Here is a 13,269-nt window from a genome sequence, read left to right on the forward strand (position 1 = left end):
TCTTGGCTGAGGGTGGCCAAGTACCTATGTTTGTGGGTTGCCATGGTACATTGTTTAGGTTCATCTGTATGTCTCTGTGCCAGCCTTTTCAACACGTTCACTGAAAACTTTTGCAAGTTTGCAAAGAATTTCCAATAACTGGCACGTTCTTGCAGAAGGTACTTGTGGAAGAAATAGCTTCTGCAAGCAACTTGGGGAAATTTACTTGCAAGTGGACTCACACATGTACTTGTTTGCCAGTACTGGATACGCTTTTCTCAGAACAAACACTGCAGTATCTTTAAGCATACTTCTTGCTTGTGTACTATGGGACAGGAGAATTGCCTTGCAGTTAGCGCTGTAGAGCACTGCTCTTAATTTTTTGATAAAATCTCCAATGTTTTCTTGGGAATTTGTTTTCCCAGGTTCAGGACAAATGTAAACAAGTTGGGTGGTTTTCAAGAGAGGCATCTAAGTTTCTTTTAGAGAATGTACAAATTGACCACACATGTCTAACAAGACAAAACAGCACCTTCCATCATTTCATAGTTCGTCACTCACAGTAATAAGTCAGTAACTGATCTCCATGGTCAACACCAGTTTTATTTATAACTAAGTACAAGCTCAGGCTTCAGCATTTCTACCATTCCGGCTTTGGATTTTATGTTTGTGGCTACTTGTTATGCTACATTTTGCAGACAGTAGTCTTTCCAGTTAAGTGCTAGCACAGAATCTATTCTTTAATATCACTTGACCGCTTGGTTTATTTTGTTTGAGTTCCTGTGCCAGCCCTTGGGTGACAACCTGAGCAGTTCTCTTAGGCTGTTCACAGATGATGCTGTAATTTACCGTCTAGTAAGGTCATCCGACAACCAGTATCAGTTGCAAAGTGATTTAGAAAAGATTGCTGTATGGTGTGGCAGGTGACGCTAAATAATGAAAAGTGTGAGGTGATCCACATGAATTCCAACAGAAATCCATTGGAATTCGATTACTCGATAAATAGTACAATTCTCAAGGCTGTCAATTCAACTAAGTACCTGGGTGTTAAAATTACGAACAACTTCAGTTGGAAAGACCACATAGATAATATTGTGGGGAAGGCGAGCCAAAGGTTGCGTTTCATTGGCAGGACACTTAGAAGATGCAACAAGTCCACTAAAGAGACAGCTTACACTACACTCGTTCGTCCTCTTTTAGAATATTGCTGCGCGGTGTGGGATCCTTACCAGGTGGGATTGACGGAGGACATCGAAAGGGTGCAAAAAAAGGGCAGCTCGTTTTGTGTTATCACGTAATAGGGACGAGAGTGTGGCAGATATGATACGCGAGTTGGGATGGAAGTCATTAAAACAAAGACATTTTCCGTCACGGCGAGATCTATTTACGAAATATCAGTCACCAACTTTCTCTTCCAAAAGCGAAAATATTTTGTTGAACCCAACCTACATAGGTAGGAATGATCATCAAAATAGAATAAGAGAAATCAGAGCTTGAACAGAAAGGTTTAGGTGTTCGTTTTTCCCGCGCACTGTTCGGGAGTGGAATGGTAGAGAGATAGTATGATTGTGGTTCGATGAACCCTCTGCCAATCACTTAAATGTGAATTGCAGAGTAATCATGTAGATGTATCACTCCCTTAGGGACAAAAAGGACTATGTTAGATTAATTACAGCACACACTGGGGCAATCAATCAATCTTCCTGCACTTCATAAGTGAACGGAATGGGAAGAAATCTTAATAAATGGTGCAATGGAACATAACCTCTACTGTGTACTTCACAGTGGTTTCTAAAGTATAGATGTACATTGATTTTTATAACTGAACACAAAGTTTAGAACAAAGACAAATTGGCTTAATTCAATGGAAAACTTTCTGAATACCACTGAAGTGGATCTAGATCCACACCATTTCTTCTTATCAACAGCCATACTAATAAACCAAAAAAATGTACTCTAACGCAGCACATTAGCATGTGCATCAGACACGAAGTGACGTTCGAGATCGTAACAGTCAATGTAGGGCTTAACCCAGTAGTTGCCCTCTTAGGGAATCCTTATAAACAGTATGCTGATTTGCAACAGGGTAGTGCTTTTCATTTTAGGGCCCAATGGAATCCCTGTCACATTGTCCACAGTATCACTGGTGGCTGGAAAGAAGAATTTTTCTCTGGTTTGCAATTTCTGATTGTCCAATATGTATGTCTGCATACTTTCTGAATTTAAATACAACAAATCTAATAAAATGCCTTAATATAATTTCTGGCTTTCAGATACCAATGGTCTCAAGCTTAACAAAGACTTATTCATCAAACAATGAAACACACGTCAGTCAGTGTGTTCTCCTTGGGAATGGCAATCTACAAACAGCCCTTTTTTTTTACATATTTTAAGTACACGAGTTATGAGGTGGTAAATATTCAGACCAATGAACCAGGAGCATGAAATCAGTGCTGAAAATATTTAAAAAACCTGCAGGAAATTAGCAGTGTGCACTTCTCTAGTAAACATATGCCCTCAGGAGGAAGATATTCCCAATGGATTGGGAGTTCACACACATTACACCATGAATACAAATCTACTTTTGCAGTCAGTTCATAAAGCAGTTTCACAACTTTAAATGAAATGATTCTTCAAGCACAGGCAAACAGTCTACCCTACTGCCTACATCTGTACTAGATGTTTTGGCCACTGGTCCACTTGATACTGTGTTAAGATGACCATGAGTTACTGTAAAAGTGTGTGAAACTAGGAACAGTAACTACATCATCTGTACCAAATCTCCCTTTTAGTTGGGGAAATTTTCCAGACTTGGAAAAAACTCTGAGAATTCCAAGTGTTAGGAGGAAGATAGTGTCAAAAAAAATTCGTGGTAAATTAATGACAAGCCACAGAAGTAGAGGCCACATACCACTTTTTTTTATTTATAAAACTCAATAAAATTCAGTTTCAATGCTACGTTAAAAAACAGAATTCCCAAGATTTCATGGAATTCTTGAAATTCCCCACGATTGCCCCGATTTTACTAGGTAAGACTTAATTCCCCGAGAATTCCGTAAGAATCGCAATCTTAATTACATATAAATTCTCCATGATTCAAAAAATAAGCCAGTTACTCGTTGTTGTAGTTCAGTGGCACCTTTTAACTATTTTACAGCAATCATGAAAATCTGAATGTCCTGGTTTAGTAATATGCAAGATAAAGGTACTTATAGCATTGAAAATATCAAATGCCATGTCCAACAGAGTAAACAGGGACAAAAACACATTGTTGACAACATTGTACAGTCAATATACAGGATGAGTCAAAAAGGACTTTACAATTCTGGAATGATATAGAAATTTATTGACATAACTTCCAGAATATGTAGATGTGTCATTTTGTAGCAAACTAACTCAAATTGCACATAAAAGTGTCAAGTGTCATTTTGTTCAATGTGACTACCATTTGTGATGTGGCAAACGTCCCACCAGGAATAAAATTTTTCCCACATTCATTGCAAAAAGTCTGGTGTAACCTATGCAACAGCAGTATGGATCCGATATTTTGGGACAGCTAAATTGCTTGATAAGGGAGGAACATATGTATGGTTTTTAATGAAACCCCAGAGAAAGAAATCCAGTGGTATCAAGTCTGGGGAGCAAGGTGGTCATGCAATTGCCCTTCACAGCCAATCCATCTACATGGGAAGTTATTATCAAGAAACCTCTAACCTGTGTGAGACCTTAACTTTTACATCACTATATAGATTGTTTCAAAAGCTCAATCCCACTGCCAGGAACCCCTCCTTGTGAGTGCTTACAGTTTCTTGCAGAATCTGAAGATCTTTGCTGGTGTGTCAGCATCACAAAAAACATCAAGCCTCTCCATGACCTTCAGCCTACCCATATTACTGAATGAAATAACACCAATACAAACCACCTCCTCCTCCTCCCCCCCCCCCCCTTTCGGTTTTTATTCCAACAACTACATTCTTAGAATCACGAGTTCGTACGGGATGGTTTTACAAAACTTTTGATTCTGCATATAGTTAAAACCGTTTCTGATATGAACTGGCTTAGTCACTTGCACAAAAGTTACCTATAAATTGACTCCTGCGGAACTAGCACTTTTTAAATAATTATGCACTCCTAGGCATCATCATAGAAATTATATCAATCAGTACTAAAAGTACCAAGAAGACAAACCCCGAACGAGGCACAAACAAAACTCTAGACTCAAAACACGAACTCACAGATCAAAAACTGAACTGTAAAAATAGCCGGTTGCTATGATAATGGTACCAAGTGAAGGATCAAACTTTCTACAACAAAAGTGTGAAATCCAGAGTCTTCCCTATCTAACGCTTTCATATGTGCAAAAGTTTGAATACAAACACACAAAGTTAGGAAACATTCCACAGTCGAAATACAATTTTGAAAAATAAAAAGCTATTTATAATTCAGGGTTGCCAAAGTTTTCCAAAGTGAAATTCCCTGATATCCAGAAACGTTTTAGCATTCCTCCCTGACAAATTTTAAGATCTCTAAAGTAAGTTAAGGCGTAAGTTGACAATCTTGCCTTTGCAGCTTAGGTACAAGAAAAAATAGTGCAAACAAGGAGTACTAACATCAACATCTTTTGTAATGAACTGATTTTATATGGAGAAAGCAAGCCAAATGGTATGTGTTCCATTAAGACCACTGATATTTTATTTCAATAAAACATAGCACATTTGGTGACAAAAATACGCATTTCCTTGGAGTCGCAAGACAGATTTAAAATATCTTCACTGATTCTGGAAATAGTCTCCAAAAAAGTAGGCCTGTTGAAAGAAGTGTATAAGGTCGAGAAGAAGTTTATAAGGTCGAGAAGAATTGTGTAAACCAACACTATGTGATCCCCAATAAAATATTGTTGCTTATTACCCACTGTGGTATATCTATTATTTTACACATGTTCTGTGATTTTTCTTTCAAGAAATATACAAGTGCATAGTGTACTAACTGAAAGCGACTAACAATTTCCTTCTTTTTACTGTCCATATTTCTAACATATAAACTACTTTTGAAGTGCCAAAATGTACAAGAAGAAATAACACGTCTATAAAACGACACACTGTATAACGTACTTGTGGTGAGACAGTTGCAATTCCTGACATCAATCTACCATGGCCTTTGACCTGCTGAGGAGCACCACAGTCGAGTCCAAGGATAAACCATGAAAATCCGCTGCATTACGCCACACATATACATACTCGGCCCCTGGCCAGGTCAGTGAGACTAGATCTGACTGACAGGGCCTGCACATCAGTGGAAACCGAGTGGTTTCAGATCAGCAGGCCCAATTCATTCCAGATACCCACTCAAACAGCCTGCAGTTTTGGCCCATTATGAAAATCCTCTCATGTGGGCAGTTATTCACGAGCCAATGAAATGAGACCACAGTGATCAGTCATGTGACATAACTTGTTTACTCTGAGCATCAGTAATGAGGATATGTAGCAACTCAAAGATGATTGCTGAGCCACAGACAGGCATGTAGGAAAGACTCGCTCACTCACAACCAAATTTTCAGCCATAACTTTTGTCAGAACGTGAGAGCACATGTAGTAATTCAAGAATTTGTGTAAATTTTGGAACTACTCAGCCTTCTACTGCCTCGAACACACAATATTCTGGATATGAGTGTGGGATGGTAGAATCCTAGCTACTGCTCGTCACGTTTGTGTGTGCAGGTTTAAAATCAGTAGCAGAAAGAAAGTAGACACGGCGGACTAACGACACCGACAAGTACCTGTCGGGCAATCCATAGGTGTTTTAGCGAGTGTGTAAAGGACAAGCATGGAGTTTACATGCAGCTCTGTGTTTATTGGGTCACTGACTATAGTTGTTATTTCATAGATGGTTGAAAAAGAACTCTTGAAATTTCTTGATGTAATCTTGCAATAGGCAAGACTTATTTTCTGACTTATGTTAAGAAAAGTTATTGTATCAAAGCCAACTTTCTTTTAACTGTAATTTGTTTCTGACATTTGACTATATGAGGGACTTACCAGAAGTTATATATTTATGTTGAAAGTGAGAGTTTTGAGTGCCAAATACATCACTAATTGACAAAAAGCAAAGTTTGTATGTCTACTTATTTCATAAGTAGAAAGAGTCTAAAAATTCCTATACCTAGCATTATTCAACGGAGAAGAAGCCCAAAGGGTTTCCAGCAGCCGGCTATCCAGTAATGAAAAGTGGCTGCAAATTCCAAATAAGTCGCCTCATGAAGAAGTGGAAGCTGGTTTGCGGGAATAAACCGAAATAACCCAGATTCACTTTTAAGTCAAACATTAGAACTTAGCAAAAGAACACCAGTACAGCAAGAAAAGTTGCAACGACAATTATCTAAAGAAACATCCACCTTCAAATTTAGATCCAGTGGCTTCTCAAGAATTTGTACTGAGTAACCATAAAACACAGAATGGGAATGTAGTAACTCATTTTGGTAACCAAACCATAATTAGTAGTAATGAGGTAAATGTTCCGATCTGGATCCAGGGCTGGGGCCCAGGTCTGGAGGTTTCTTAGGCCTTATTCCTTATACGTATGGTAACTTTACACACAAAATACCCACAAAGGAATGGTTGCTGCTTGAAGAACCAACCTCGGCTACTAATAACCCACAACCTATAATAGCAGGGACAGAGGTTAACATATTTATAGATTAAGGGAGTGAGATAGCACTCATCTCAAATGCAGTTTTAACTCTATACAGAATAAACAGCACTTACCTTTATTGCCAGTGACTGGAGTATACATAATCGGGATAACGGGAACAAAAAGTAAACTTGTAAAATACGAAACTCAAGTGAACTGTAGTATTGGACATATGTTGTTTCATCAAACACTATTAATAGTAGAGAATATTAACAGGGATGTACTGTTTGGTTTAGATTGGTTGTTAGAGTTTAAAGTCATCTTAAAATGACAATCATCATCTTTGTAATGGTAGAGGGGACAGTAGATGCTTGTAACAAATAGCCACATTGAGGAACAAACAACTGAGTGTCAGTGTCTACAATTAACAGCTACAGCAAAATTATCACCAACAACTGATAATGTGGATCAATTAACACATCAAACTCATATACAAGACAAGTTAATGAATCCCTAATATTAAACAAGAAATTTGTATAACATTTTAATGGAGTATGAAGTGGTGTTTCCCGATTGTTCAGGTAACATCAGCGACTATATCAGTAAATTCAAAATCAAATATGATACTACATTCTTTTGCAAACTGTATCCAATACCAGTGAGTTTGGAGGAAGCAGTTCGGGATGAGATTAACAGAATGATTGATAATAATTTTATAGAACAAAGTTCCAGTGTAATGAATAATCATCTGGTAGTGGTGAACAAAGCTACAGGCGGGGTACGATTAATCTAATATGCTCGTACATTAAATTGACATCTAGAAAGAGAGATCGACTGATTTAATATCGGCGAATTGTTATCTATGTTCGAAAAGGCAAGTTTCTTAGTACAATGGACTTGAACGCAGGATATTGGCACATAAAATTACATCACGAATCCGAAAGTATACAGCCTTTTTGTTTGAAGGAAAATCTTATTTCAATGTATTGCCATTCGGATTTAATATCTCTGTGTCCGTATTTATAAGCGTGTTAGATCAAGCAATAGGGGGAGACTCATTGAAGGATCTGACAATATATGTAGATGATATCTTAATAATAACAGCTACTTGGAATGACTATTGTCTAACTTTGTGCAACACTCAAAAAATTAAAAGAAAAAGGTATTATGGTGAAGCTGTCTGAAGTGTTTTTCACCTGCCAAGAACTTAAATTTTTAGGTCCTATTATAGGGGTAAAAGGGAATTAGACTGGACTCTGAACGCATAAAAGCTTTCAAAGAATGTCCGCACCCCAGAAATGTGAGACAACTAAAAGTATTTATAAGTATGGCCGGATACTATCAACGGTACGTATGACGGCAAGAGTAAAATGACCTGAGAATTTTAAGTTTATTAAGAAACGGAGTACCGTGGACTTGCAATCAAGGTGCAAATGATGCATTTGAAAATGTTTAACACTTGTTGAATACCCATATTACATCATCCATGGGCGAACCGTACAAATTTTCGACAGATGCACCTGAATACAGTGTTGCTGTCTAACTTTTCCAAGGAGCACGGGATCCAAGTAATGTAGAACACAGAACCACAGCCCTTGCTAGCCAAAGCCTAAATAAGCACACACTAAATTACACAGCTACCAAAAAGGAATAATTGGTGAATGTGTGGAATATTCAAAAGTTTCAAACATTAGTATGGGGATCAGAAATCCATATTTATACAGATTACAAGCTTTATCCTTTCTGATGAGTAGTCGATTGTTACACAGTAGGTTGATGCGTGGATGCTTTTCCTACAGGAATACGATATTAAGATACGATACATAATAGGTTCTGAAAATATTGTACCTGATGCTTTGTCGAGACTACCCATAGGAATGGAAGAACTGAAACGTGCGGAAGGGCCCGGCATTATTTTTGCCATTAATTTTGACAGAGGAATATCCGAACAATGAAAGGAAATGGCTCAAAGAATAACAGGAAATATCCATCATGATCCTTATTTCACAGAAATATTTTCTGTGTGTATCCAGAACTCGTTACCTCTTAATCTATTAGGAAAATGGGAAATTATGGATCAGAACTTGTTTTGGAGAGACAGCGTAACATCAGAGCATTGGCACTTATTCCGAAGGTGATGGAAAACGAACCTGTGTGGTATGTTCGCACAGGATATGGACACTTCGAAATCAAAAAATGTATATCCCATATGGATAAGTTTTATTATTTCAAGAAACTAGGTCATGAAATAGCAAGTTTGATTATAACTTGTGGCACTTACCAGAAAGTAAAAAGAGAATAATACTCATGTGAAATACAAAATGTATCCTATTATTCCTAAGTCATTACGCAACCTCAAAGCAGAAGATTTTTTTTTTTGGACTAATTCCACAAGGGAAGGGAGGAGTATCATATTTTGGTTATCATAGAATGCTGGTCAAAATTGTTAAAACTATATTCCATTACAAGGGCAAATACACAGACAGTTATACACTGTTTACAACAATACTTTTTAGAAGTCGGTAAACCAAAACTGTCTTTTACAGATAACGGACCACAATTTGTAACGACTTTAGAGAATTCCTAATGTGGGAAAGAATTCGACAAGTGTTAATATCCAATTATAACACGTCAAATGCGCTTGAATGAGTAAGGAAGGAAATTTGAAAAATATGTCTTACTGCCATTAAAAACATACTCCATGGGCAATAAAAATTAAGGTCTTTGAACTCATCCTAAATGAATTACCCCATTTTTCGAATGGGTTGACACCTTTAGAAGTTATAGGCAAACCTTTTATAGAAGAACCTCTAATTGTTTTAATTGGCCTGAACAACCTAGTGTCAATTACGAAGTAAATCAGGAAATAGCTTCTAAGAATTTAATTGAAAAGGTGCTACAAAGAATAAGCAACAGGGTTTATACATGGACAAGGAAAAAAAATTCCCAATTTTTCCCGGTTGAAAATACCCTATCTCCTGGGTGAAAATATTGTGACAGTATACTTTTCCTCGGCACTGTAAAACTTATCAATCCTTAGAAAGTTTCTGGTTTTCTACACAGACGTAGAATTTGCCAGCTCTTTAGAAAACGAAACCTGGGGGTGGGGGACTTTTGGAAAGATCTTTGATGTGCAACAACATGTATGCTGCATTTTTGTGTGTTACGGAGGTATAAATTCGAATTCCGCCAAACACTGCATGTTACTTTCTGAAGCAAATCGAGATGGCGACGCACTTTTCTAAGCCAGGCATAGCTGCAGTATTATTCTGCACAAGCTGGATGTAGTAATATCCTTCGTTAGAGTAATGGTTCTTACCAGTCAAAATCACAAAAAATTAACTGGCAACTAAAACAATGAAAATTTCCCGAATTCTAAAAAATTCCCGGATTTTTCCCAGATCTCCCGGGTAATATACACCGTGAAGTAAGCATAACAAAAAGGCTGTGGAACTTCAGTACCAAGTCGATGACCTGGTTCTTACGAAACATCTTCACAGCTCAACTCCGAAGAAAGAGAGTAATAAGTTTGTCCAAAAAATATGAGGGACCATACCGGGTACAAATTGTGATCCATCCTAAGAAGTTATTTTTAGTAGATCCCACAACTGGATGAGAGAAGGGGAAATACGTAAAGGATGTAAAATTGTATATCCCAGGGACGTTAACATTCAGAGTTAACAGGCGGAGTAACGACCGCTGGATCCCGAGATGCCATCGGTGTTTCTTCCAAAACAGTTTTCCGGCACGGAATTCCTTTAAAATCTAGAACTATCCTCTAATCTTATTACTTAGAAAACCAGATATGACTAGAATAGAGAACAACTTAATAGAATCACAGAAAAAAGTGATATGTAGACAAAAAACTGAATAGAGTATTATATTTGTGGAAAATATGATGTGTCTAAGTGAACAACTGTTCTACTGTAGTGTAGAGATGATCTACTTTGTATTGAGTATTTTATACCTTTTGTGAGATGCAATATAGGTGGGAGGGTTTGTATAAATTTTGAAAGGGGGTGGGTATTGTAGCTAAAAGCATGATTTACAAGAATAGATAAATCATGATTAACACAAAACACACCTTTCACACAACCCTCACAAGCAAGTGTGCCCGATTTTTCATCATTTGTCATTTCCATAAGGTTGCTAAGATTTCCTTTGGGGACCTCAAAGGGTGAAAGTGGGACAAGTCAGTTCTGTAGGTGACGATTTAACACCAGACCACCTCCAGCGTCTCACTCAAGTACGTGAGGGGTATGGATCCTAGGAAAGAGGGGTTACAAGGGTTTCCTGTCTTTGGGGCTATCTTCTTTCTCTTCTTCGATCCTAGCATCCACATCTATTTTTTTCTTTTCTTACTTCTCATTTGAGAACCTGTCTATGCTTTCCCTCTTTTCATAATCACATACTTCAATCGCTGAAGTTTCTCCTTATTTCCATGTTTACTTGAAACCTTACTCTTATCGTTAGATAAGGCAAAACATCAGACTACACGAACACACACACAAATATACACTTCCAAACAAACATTAAATTACATAAGAAAGCCTGTCACGATGCGAGAACCGCCAGGTGTTGTAGGGAAAAATGTGTGTACATATGGAAATATGTGCCCATATATAGGAAGCTATGACAGCATATATAGGAAGCTATGACAGTTCTACATCAAACGTGCATAAGAAGACGTGCACATAAACAAAGCACAGCAACAGTTCTAAATAAGAAATTAGAATAGGCACAATGAACTCATGCGCAAAGAGAGACAAAAGCATCTTTTATGGAACGAAAATGCTATGTAATGAAGTGTAAAGTAGTAATGAGTAATGGATAAATAAGAAAAAGGCATGAAACTAAAGTAAGAGAGGAATTAGTCATGTTGGTCATTAAGAAACGTCAGTATAATAAATACTCCGATGAATTGAAGGATAGTGGGACAAACAGTATATGTAGACATAGTATCTACTGAAAATATAGAAGTTGATAAGTAGAGGAGGACTCTAGTGAGTAAATGATGTATTAAAGAATGAATGTGAAGTTTAAGATATAAACCTATCTTTACCAGATAATACTGAATTATGGTATACATAGAAATATATTAGGGTAATGAACCGTGAGGCCTACTTAGAAAGGATAAGGGGGTTGTACCCAGCATTCACTAAGTATAAAGGGCAGGTGTACCTACGTGGAGATAGGGCGATCTGTGGCCTAAAAAATAGGGATGTTTTGTAATGGGTGTACCTACCAGAATGGAAAGAGAAAGTGCTCTCATAATGTCAACCCAAAAGCAAGGAATAGGTGCTGATCCTAAGAGAAGGGGACAATATAGTGACAAAAGTCACAAATTTTATACGGATTATTCTGGGAAGTGTGAATTCTATGAACAACTAGCATTATTATGTTTTGTGGAAATAAATGAGTGTCAAAAGAACACTTCCATTTTGTCCAGAGTTCCTCCAAGCTACAAATAATGAAATTAGTACATACTAGGAGGAGGAGAACAAAATATCTGAATAGAAAATAGACTACTCATGTGTCAAACACCTGAAGTTTACGACTGAGGGGAAAAAAGGAAATAAAGAAAAGAACAAGTCCTCACAATTCCTAAATATTAATACAGCTGACTAAAACCATGAGTAAATGCTCATGTCTTAATAACAAATTAAAATAAGGAAAGGTATGTATATAAACATGTAAGAAATCTATACTGTTAAGATATGAAATGTCATAATGAGTGATATTTGCATAACAATTATGTATAAAATATCATGTGTTCGATCTGAAGGTGGGGGAGGGGGGGGGGGGGGGGGGAGGAGGAGGAAAGATATCTAGTGATTCGAGAATTTCTGTGTAAATTCTAGAACCACTCAGCCTTCTACCATCTCAAACACACAATATTCTGGATATGAGTGTGGGATTGTAGAATCCTACCTACTGCACGTACGTTTGTGTGTGCAGGTTTAAAATCAGTCACGGGAAAAAGTAGACGCGGCAAATGAATGGCACCGACAAGTACCTGTCTAGCAATCCATAGATGTTTTAGTGAGTGTGTAAGGAAGAACCATGGAGTTTAGATTATGCTCTGTACTTATTGGGGCATTGACTATTATTATTACAAAGACAGTTGAAAAAGAACTCTTGAAATTTCTTGACGTAACCTTGCTATAGGCAAGACTTACTTTTTTATTTATGTTAAGAAAAGTTATTGTATCAAAGCCAACTTTCTTTTAACTGTAATTTAATTTGTTTCTGACGTTCGACTGTACGAGGGACTTCCCGGAAGTTATATATTTATGTTGAAAGTGAGAGTTTTAGTGTGTATGAAAGTCAAATACATCATTAATTGACAAAAAGCAAAGTTTGTATGAGTACTTATTTCATGAGTAGAAAGTGAGTAAAAATTCCTGTGCCTAGCATTATTTGACGGAGAAGAAGTCAAGGGATTCCAGCAGCCGGCCATCCAGTAAAGAAGACTGGCTGCAAATTCCAAGTAAGTCATCTCGTAAAGTGGAAGGTGGTTTGGGGGAATAAACCGAAATAACCCAGATTCACATTCACACTTGGAAACATTACAAAAAACACACACACGCACGCACGCGCGCGCACTGCGTCTAGTCTCTGAAAATCAGATCCAAACAAATTACTCCTCATGCCTCCCTGCCC

Source organism: Schistocerca piceifrons, chromosome 7, assembly GCF_021461385.2.
Source record: "Schistocerca piceifrons isolate TAMUIC-IGC-003096 chromosome 7, iqSchPice1.1, whole genome shotgun sequence".
In the NCBI taxonomy this organism is placed as follows: domain Eukaryota; kingdom Metazoa; phylum Arthropoda; class Insecta; order Orthoptera; family Acrididae; genus Schistocerca; species Schistocerca piceifrons.